Genomic DNA, 10,404 nt, shown 5'->3' on the forward strand with positions numbered 1-10,404 from the left:
CACTTAATTGTTGCCTTCCTTTCTTACAGCCAGTGGACATGCGAAAAAAAAATTCACTCACATAACTCAAGGGCTATTCAAAATTCATAAATACCTGAAATGAAAACTGGCAGTTTCAGCAATATTACCAGATTGCCTCAATATGAATGAGCTCGGTGAAACAGTGGTTCAATATAGCACACCATAGATTAATATGGCCTGGAAATGATAAGTGTTAGCATAGCTCCCATGAATTGCCAAAAAAGCTTTTCACAGTGTCCCCAGTTTTCACCATATCCTCATTCATGTTCTTCTTTTGTTCCCCTCTAAATATTTGCTGAAATGTAATCAAATTAATAACATTAATCACCGTGAGCTGAGACCAATTTACATATTTCCTTTTCCACTATTTTGTAAATTCAGGTGCTACCAGTGTAAGTGCTTGCATTGTGACCTACAGGAATACTGTCATCTGTTTTAACTGGTCTCCTTTAATAACAAGAATGTCATTATTTTAATATATAGTCAAACAACATATGAACATGTTTTTTCTCTTTAAAGACAGTTGTTTTTTCTCCCTATTACTTGTGATAAAATCAAACATATTTCAGCTTGGTTACTTAATGGTTTTACTCAGGTACATAATGTAGAATCTATTCTTTGTGGATATATTGTCATGTACATAAGAATTTTCCTTCAGACTTAAAACAGGGAAAAAACCCATCTACAAAAAAATTCCTGTGCTGGTAGATAAAAAACTCTAGAATTTTCTCAGACTCACTCAATTAAGCCACAATTGCTAGCTATGCTTTTATTTCATATAGAACTACATACAATCATGTATAAACCAAAATTTTATACATGAACAAACAAAGCAGTTGTGGTGAATGAGAATAAATAGCTTGTAGTTGGGACATGACGTACATGACTTTTGCCAAAGACCTTGCCCTGGGACTTCTTGTTCTTCAGCAACTCTACAAAAAAAAAAAAAATTTCTTAAGCAATTTATCACTCAGGGTTAGTTTCATAACAATCTGTTGATGGCTGGGAAGGGCATTATGCTGAAACTGTGTATTACATTAATCAAGTTTGTCCACTTTTCTAATTTTTCATTATTTTTGACTACTCCTGCTCAGCTAATGCTTCATGTACTCATGTAACTGTAGAAAGCTAAGGGGCTTTACTCCTTTTCCAATTAAAAAAAAAAATGTAAAAAGAAGGGAAATACAGAAAAAATGCTAAAAGCCTCCTGTCAACTCTAACAGTTGGAGACATGAAACTGTTGGGTGATTTGGGATTTTTTTTTCCTCTGTTTCCTCAGCAGGAAACAGGAATTTCTCCCTTTCCAACTCTTCCTGAGGATCACTTCTGAGGTCGCAGCATCAATTAATTTTAAAAACTACTTTACTTAAGCCACCTGAGGCTCACTGACAAACCCTGGCAAGGAGCTTTGGCTTGAAGATCTGAGAGTTGCTTGGCCCTAATGAATGAAAACATATGTCAGCAACATTCATCATGTTTTCCATAATTTAGCTGCTTAATATAACCCTTAATAAGGCCCATACTATTCCCTTACTCTATCCCTCCCTAATGTTAGTTACTGCTCTACTGCCTTCTTTGTGTGCCTCTTTCCCAAGAGATATTAATAGCAGTTTCAAAGATAAAAACTACTGACAACTCCATATGTTATACAGTAGCAAGATCCTTCCTTGACTGATTTATTTAAGTAGAGAAGTTGCAGCAATTTCTAAGTTGTTGTTGAAGGATAAATCAACACCCTCTATCAGTGAAGCATTACATCTTTTGGAACTCCTTCTGTGAACCAGCCACAATCAATCCAAGAAATATGTCTGCATGTCTCTTTGCCAGAGTGCAAGGAATTTCTCTTGGCTAGCAAGTAACATGGGTCATTAAAATGCAACATCTCTTTTCCTCTTTTAAATTGCAATTTTTAACCCTTACCCATGTTAGGTGAAAAGGCAGTAGGTAGCACACGTGCTATTCAAATTTAGCCATGCAGGCAAGACAAACATAGCATAACACTAAGGTGCACATGATGGTCTTCTTTCTTCTTTTTTAGTTTTAAATGAGAGGTGTGTTAGTTTCTCTCTTCAGTGTATTTGTGATTTTAAATACCTCCAGCAGTCCAATGAAACAGCAACTAACAGTCTCAGCAGAGCACCATCTTCAAACCTGCTCAGCTACATTATATTTCTCAATACAATTTTGCCATGCTGCTGAAACAGACTCTTCACAATCTTCACAGTGTGCAAGATTAACTCATGGGAGGTACTTAAATGTTACCAATTTTCCTGTCAAATGAGGTTATTCATTTGTACAGAAACTTCAGGGAAAAAAAGCAGACTTAAGCTGCATCATATACATTGATTGGAACATATGAATGCCATTACAAGTTTTATCACCTACTATTTCACTTCTTTGTAATCTCCATGTTCTGTATTCTATTCTGTTGGTGGTTTCGGTGAGTCATTCACGACTGTATCCAGAAAGTTTAATCTCTTGGAATAAGAGAAAAGCCTGAACCTTCTATTCCTTAGCAAACATGTCACCATCACAGTCAAAAATGGAAGTGAAAGAGAATGCTGCTAATTTCAGTGTATGAGTTCATCCACATCAGTGTTGCACAGATCATCCTGTGTCTTCCTAACAATGCCTCTGTACCAGTCATTAGCCTCACCCCCTCCCCCTTCACCATGCATAACATGCCTTGTTACAAATCTGGTCAGCCAAGGAGATACGGATGTGCACAAAGATTCTCTGGTGAAGGTCAGAAGAGGAGGACAAATGTGTTTATTCTAACTCCTTTATCAATTATAAATTCACCAAACCCTACCTAAAATATGTGATTATTCTGACTTTGGGGCAAGAGAGTCAGGGGAAAACCCTTCTGTCTGCTCGTGATGGGGTCAAGGGACTGTGCATCTTCTGTCCTGAAAGGATGCCTTTAGATGAGCTTTGAGATTCCAACTGCATTAGAGTATACCAAGGAATATTCATTTTTATACATTTATGCTGTGATTAGATCTCTGTTACTGTACTTTCTGTATAGAAAAATACCATTTGACCAATTTGGAGGTGTGCCTCCTGGAAAAGCAGAGAGAAACTCTAACTACATGTTTCTCTTAAATGCCTAGATCCATAATTGAATCCAGGCACCTCTGCTAGGTCCAAACACAGCATGTATGGAGAAGTAAGCATCTGTGAATGAGACTCCTAAGCAATGTTACTCCGCATCCCCAGCTACCTGTGGTAGCCCACAAACAATCCTGAAGAGAGCGAGCAGCCTTTTCTCACTGCTGCATAATTGCTGAGTTGATGTGGCAGGGAAATGAATCTGCTTGCTTTGGACCCACAGCTTGGAAAGGGGAAAATTTTAGATGGGTTAAAAAAAAAAAAGGATTTTCTGGCATGTCAGGTTTCAAGAAAAGATGAATTGCACACACATTTTACCACACAAATGGAATAGTACAAATACTGCTGCATAAATTACACTTGTTACAATTTTACTTATCTGCCTAGACTCCCTCTTGTCATTATATGATCCTTAAATGAAAAGAATCCCATACATATGCAAAAAATACCCAAAAACCAAAACAAACAACCCTGTAAAACCCCTGAAAGCGCTATAAAGGTTGGTCTCTCATTTTTTAAAAACAGAACACCTGAGAGGAACCCAGAAGTAATTATGTCAATTACAATAGCTTACAGACATACGATCTTTCAGAAACAGCATACAAAAGTCCCTTCTGGGGACCATACTGTGCATCACTGCACAGTGATGCCTGAACCCCATGAGTACCCAGCACTGCCAGGAGCTTCCTCCTGTGTGGAAAGCACTGATGAAGTGCTGTCATCTGCCAGACATTTGCTATGAATGCAGCAGAGGAGTAGCCTTGCCTTGCAAACTGTCCCTAACAAATCTGACACATGTGCCCATGGACATACATGTCATATGAACAGAATGTCATCACGTCACAATTGTGATATGTTTTCAGGTTGTGCCCCATAGGGTTGGTTGGTAGCCAACAAATGCCCAACATTTGAATTCTAATTAGGTGGAATAAGGAAAAGAGGGAGTTTTGACAATAGGCTTCAAATTGACAGATTGGATTGGATATTAAGAAGGAGTTCTTCCCTGTGAGTGTGATGAGGATCTAACACCAAAACTTCTTAAAACAAGTAGACAACCTTGCATTGTCCTTTTGTGTTTGAGCACCTTCACACCTGCTGTCACACCTGCTGACATTTTGGTTGTGGTCAGGGCATGAAGGCTGACTTGAAGTAGTGAGTACCCTGCATATCTCTGCATACCATGTAAACCACCCCCCGCACAGCTGCTGAGCAAAGAAAGAGCCCGGGTCCTCACTTTTTAACAGCACACTCCAGCAACAAGGAGATAGGAATTGCTTCCACTTTGTTTAAGGGGACAGGAACAAAGCAAGAAGCATGGCTATGCCATCAGTATAACCATCACTCTTGTTGCTGAAATGCTTATCTCACTAATAAAGGCAGGTTAGATGTGCTTATTAGTTTATCTCAGAAATATGAAGTAAAAGAGCTGGCCTGAAACAGAACTGATCTTGCTTCACAGTCACTTTATTTCTGAAAATACTGCTGTAATAAAGGTCGGAAACTAAGCTAAGGAAGAGCTGGTGTACTGAATGCTAGTCTGTTCTTTGTCCAGACTACAAATTAGTCTAATGCAAGATCTCAGCTCTCCAACAATCCTTGCTTACCAAAAAGAATAACACCTTATTTCTGGACATAAAATCACAGTACCTATCTTACCATTTTGAAACATAGAGCTGACAGGTGTCCTTTGATAAACCAAAAGAAAGTATCATGAAAAAAATTCTTCATTTTCTTAGAAAACTCCATTTGAAATATTTTAAACATCTTTCTAGTGTTTTTGCTGGATCACAGAATCACAGAATAGTGTGAGTTGGAAGGGACCCAGGAGGATAATTGACTCCAACTCTTAAGCTAATGGCCCACACAAATCAAACTCACTACCTTGGCATTATTAGCACCGTGCTCTGACCAACTGAGCTAATGTCATGGTATGTTGGAAAGATCCTGTGAAAAAAATACAAACTTTGCATAAAAAAGGGGGCTTGTACAGCCACATCTAACACAAGATTTCTCTGCAAACTGTAGTAAGAAGAGGAGATAAACAGGAAAAGAGGGGATGCAAAAGCAAAATTAATGAGAGCATGGTCCTTAGTACCACTGTGACCCAAGCAAAAAGCCAAGTCCTTCTTTCTCTGGCATTATATGGTCAAATCTTACCAGAAAAGCTGCGCAACATATTTTGCTCCTAGGCTCCCAGTACAGTTTGTGGCCTACTTTATTTTGTAGTTTAATGACTCCTAGGTCATTTTGATTTCGTAATCCTGCATTTTCTTATAACCTTTAAAAAGGCAGTGAGCACCCCACATTTTTACACATGACCATGTGCCTGAGTCAGGAATGGAGGTCATGCCATTTCCTATGGCATGGTCCTAAATGCCACCTGGCTCCAAGATGGGCCTGCCACTGGCCAAGGTCAAGCCTAAGCCTGTCAGTGGCGATGTTGCTGCCTCTGAGATAATGGATTTAAGAAGGAGGAAAAAAGTGCAATAGCATCTGCAGCCAGGGAGAGGAATGAGAATCTGTGACAGGAACAGCTCTGCAGAAACCAAGGTCAGTGAAGAAGTAGGAAGAGGTGGTCCAGACACTGGCACAGAGATTTCCCTCTCCTGTGACGAAGAACATGATGAGGCAGACTGTCCCCCCACAGTCCATGGAGGTACACAGCAGAGCAGGAGGGTGACCAAAGGAGGCTGTGACCCTGTGGGAAGCCTGCACTGGAGAAGGCTCCAAGCAGGACCAGTGGCCCTGTGGAGAAAGGAGCCCATGCTGCAGCAGGTTGGATGGTAGGACTTGTGACCCCACAGGGGACCTGCACTGGAGCAGCCTGTTCCTGAGGACTGTAGCCCATGGAAAGGGACCCATACTGGACAAGTTCATGAAGAACCAGAGTTCATGAGAAGGACTTACATTGGAGAAGTTTATGGAGGACTGTCTCCCATGAGAAAGACCCTTCCAGTGCAGAGGAAGAGTGCTAGGAGTCCTCACTCTGAGGAAGAAGGAGCAGCAGAGATGTTTCCTCAAGTCAAGTCTGTTTTGCCTGTGAGAGTAATTGGGGTGTGATTCCTCCTTGTCCTTATGTTGACATGTTAGTCTTTTGTTATATTTTGTCTCCCCGGTCCAGCTGAGGAGTGATAAAGTGTCTTTGGTGGGCACCTGCCATCTGCCCAGGGTCAACACTGCTGAATACTGAATGGCTTTGAATCAACTCAGACTGGCTTAGGCACACTCCTCATCTTAGTCACAGTGCCAGGCCTTTTTGCTTGAGATGGAGGAGTTGGCAGGAGCCTACAGATGAAGTAGCTGCAAGGCAAGAAGGGGGAAAAGCCTTAAGGGGAGCAGGGAGTAACAACAGGGGCAACCAGAGTGCAGATCATGGCCACGTATCTTCTAAACTGTTTTTATCTCTGTTCCCTGTTTGACTGTCCGTCATCGTCTCTGAAGTACATGCTTAGATATTACTGATTGCAACTGTAGACTTGTCATTTGGTCATGTTGTCCAGGAGCTATTGCTTCAAGTATGTGTTTAATTGTTTGTTTTCTCAGTTTAACAGCAGAAGCAGTTATTTTTCAAATCAAACATTCAGTTTAACATGATTAATAGTTAGTGAAGTTCTGATTTTAATAGTAAATACATCTCAGAACTCACTCTAAAATATTTTAAAGTTAAAAAAAAAATCAAACTACTAAACATTTCAAACAAAAAGTTTGAGTTTTGAGACTGAATACTTTCTTTACGGGTATGCATCTTCTGAAAACAGAATCATCAAAAATACAGCACATTCTTGCTCAATAATAAACCCTATGATCCAAGGATACAGATATTACCAGGAAAAGCTGCTCCCAGATCCTGAATCTTTCAAAATCAGGAACCAGTTTCACAAATTCCAAGTTTCTTTCCATCACTGATGATTTCTCCATTATAAAATCAAGCCCAAAGGAAGCCTATTTAGCAAAATTTTCTCTTCTGTCTTCTCTCTGACAGCTGAACAGCTGTTCCAGTGGAGATAGTACCAAAAGCAAGGTCTGTAGACATCCATCTGAATCCAGGAGTTTTGGAAACAGCTTCTCAGTACACAGATCCACAGCATCATAAAACAATATTTTTATCTCACCATTTTACACTTTAACATGACAATATTTCACAAATGTAGCCTCACAACAGGTATGACGAGAGGAAATCGTATTTCTTTTATTTTTACGAATGGATTTGGGATCAGACACAACAAGAATGAATAGAAATGAGTCCATTTTGAGAACATTTCACATTTTCCATTCATTCACTGCATGACATACAGAAACCATCCTTAAGCGTGGGTTTACTTTTCAGGATTCTCCCTTTGGTATGGACACATTAACCTCTGGAAAACACATAGCTTGTGCTCTGACACTCTCTCTAGCCCATTCTCTGCTGCACCATGAAACATGGAGGGTAAACACTGTCTCCGCACTAAACCAGACCAGTCTCAAACTAGGATGGTCTATAAGAAGATGGAGCAAAGTCTGGATCTTCCTACTAACACTAGTTTATTAATGAGTCAGGAGAACATTCCAAGCTTTTCTGGCTTTGCTTTTAGAAAAAGTAATGACTGTTGTAAAGATCATTGTCCATCACACCTGTCCTTGCAGATTTATCAAGTGCACAGTGAGAAGACTGATTAGATACTAAGATGATAAAGGGACCTAATCTCTGAATTTTGAATGGTCTTCAGCATGAATGTACCATTAGGTCACATGGAGGTTGGGAGAGTTCTAGGCATGTACAAAGGTGCAAATCTAGGCATACAACAAACTTAAAAATATTTATTTTTTTAAAAACAAAAAAAAATTGAAAATAATTTAAAAACTTCGAAGAAAATAAAAAAATAAAAAGAAAAAAGAAAATACAACACAAACAAGGGAGCTTGCCAGTTTCAAGAAGGGGTTTGTAAAGTAAGGTATAATCTTTATGCCTTTATAGAGGCGGGAATATTGCCATCTGCCTTGGAGCTACTGACTCCAGTAATAGACAGAGAATCGTATTAATGGGTTTTGCCAGTTAAAAGAAAAAACCCAAAGAAATAAATTCAGACTTAATTTTTTTTAACTTTATGTGGATTTTTATGTGGACTGTATCATGCACAAGGCCTGTAATATGTTAGTGAAAGCCCCTTATGTGTTTACAAAGTCTTCACTGCCTATTGTTGATCTCAGATGGTAAGATCCGATCATCTTTGCAAGCAATTTTTTAAATCCTGTGTCAGGATCTATAAAAATTATAATATTTAACTAGAAGTTTGTTCATTTGACAAACACAGAAACTTAACTCCTGAAAAATAACTAATATTTGGTTAACTAAACATGTGAAAATAACTGCTGAATACTTTTGGCTAAACTTCATAGTATGTTCTTCATTTAAATAAAAGAAAAATAAGTCTTTTAAAATTTTGTATTTTAAAATTTTTTGATTCTAACAAAAAGGCTTCACAGAAAAATGTCAGTTACAGAAACGTGGAGGCCAGAGACTGGTGAAAGGCAACGTTGGCACTTCACCACGTTTGCCACAAGGTGGCATGAAGCGTATAACTTACGAGTACGAATACACTATGAGAAGTAGTAAAAAGAGCAGGAGAGGCTGAATCCTTATGTGTGACTTCTGGCAGGACGTGGGAAATGCATGCAATACACACACATAGATACTTCTGCAGAACTGTCAATCTAAAGTTTTTTATGCATAACACAGGCGTAACTAAATCATGTCAGCCTGTTAAGTCGTCCACATTTAAATCACATATAACCATACACAAAGTGTGGTGATCTAGGTGATGGCTGGTCTCTAGTGAGAAGGGAAGTAACGCAGAGCTATGAGGTCTGCAGGTTATATACAGGGGGTGATTTGCAGCAGCTTAACAAAGTATTTTGTTCTTCTTCAAGTCTACAGTGGGCAAATGTAACCAGTATACAAAGCATGTACCCCAATTACATAGGATGATCCTCTTTCTTATCTATTTAAATACAATAAAAAATTAAAAATCCAGATGAACATCCACTGGGATAACAGATTTGGGTCTTCACCTTCCTGCAAAATGCAACTGCACTTTATCATGCCTGCAGATTTGTCCTTGGTTAGGTGGAGAGTAAGAACCAGCCCAGACTTGGCAGGACAGGAGATACAACCCAAGCTCTGTGGATGAAAGCTGCATCCCACCTGGCTGCCGGCTTTCACAAGTCCTACAGCAACTGGAGACCACAAAATTGTGGTTTTTATTACTCATGGAGGACACAATTATCTTTGAAATTATAGAAAAGAGGAAAAACTTGCAAATAAACAAATGCAAGAGACCAGCTGTGTCTGAAGGCATGAGAACAACATGAAGAGCACTGTCAGGAGAGGAATTAAATCACCTCTGCTGCTCTTGCAAGTACTCTTTTTATGGTTGGACTTGACCATCTTAAAGGTCCTTTCCAGCCTCAATGATTGTATGATTCTGAGAGCTAAGGAAGTATGAAGTCTTACCACGAGATGGTGCAAAACATACGAAGTCTTAATTTACCCGCAAGACACTTGAACACCTCGGGCCACAAAAAAAGCACAAGAATATCCACCAGGTGTCAGGCCAAAGAAAATGTGATTATTTTTTTTTTACTTGATAAAACCCAGCAAGAATAGACAATTGCTTTCAAAACTTAATGTTGGCATGAAATTTTAGTGATGCATTTGGGTGTAGTCCCCCAAAGCGTGGTGGCTTGGGCGATGTCACAAACCACTACCATACTTCTCACTAAAAACTTTGTATCAGAGGGGAAGTGTGCAAGAATTAGCTAATGCAACATTAAATAACCAAACCCAAAGCATTTAAGAGAAGAATAGCACCACCAAAGTAGTAACAATGAAAAAAAAAAAAAAAAATCAACAGTTGGAAAGGTTTCCAGTGATTTGAGGCAATGTAATTTGTATTACTTGGGCAGTCATTGATACTGGAATAGTTAAACTCAAATGAATCAGTACTAATTTTCAAAAGTTTCCAGGGAGGATTACCAGGTAATACAATACATCCTGCAAGCCAGGACTGGTTTTTATTTCTTGTTTTTCCACCACTTCCTATCCAGCTTTGCTCTTTTCTTTCCCATCTTTACACACATACACACAAGAACAGGATAAAACCAAACCTAAGCAAACAAATGGGAAAGCCCCTAAAAGTAATAAAATCCTACCAACCAACCAAAACCAAACCAAGCAAAATAAAACGAAAAACCAATGACCAACACAACAGAGAATTTGCCAGTTTCAGAACA

The sequence above is a fragment of the Corvus kubaryi genome, unplaced genomic scaffold (genome assembly GCF_017639235.1).
Source record: "Corvus kubaryi isolate FWS band 111438036 unplaced genomic scaffold, C.kubaryi_AGA036_p1.0 split1-37296, whole genome shotgun sequence".
Lineage (NCBI taxonomy): Eukaryota > Metazoa > Chordata > Aves > Passeriformes > Corvidae > Corvus > Corvus kubaryi.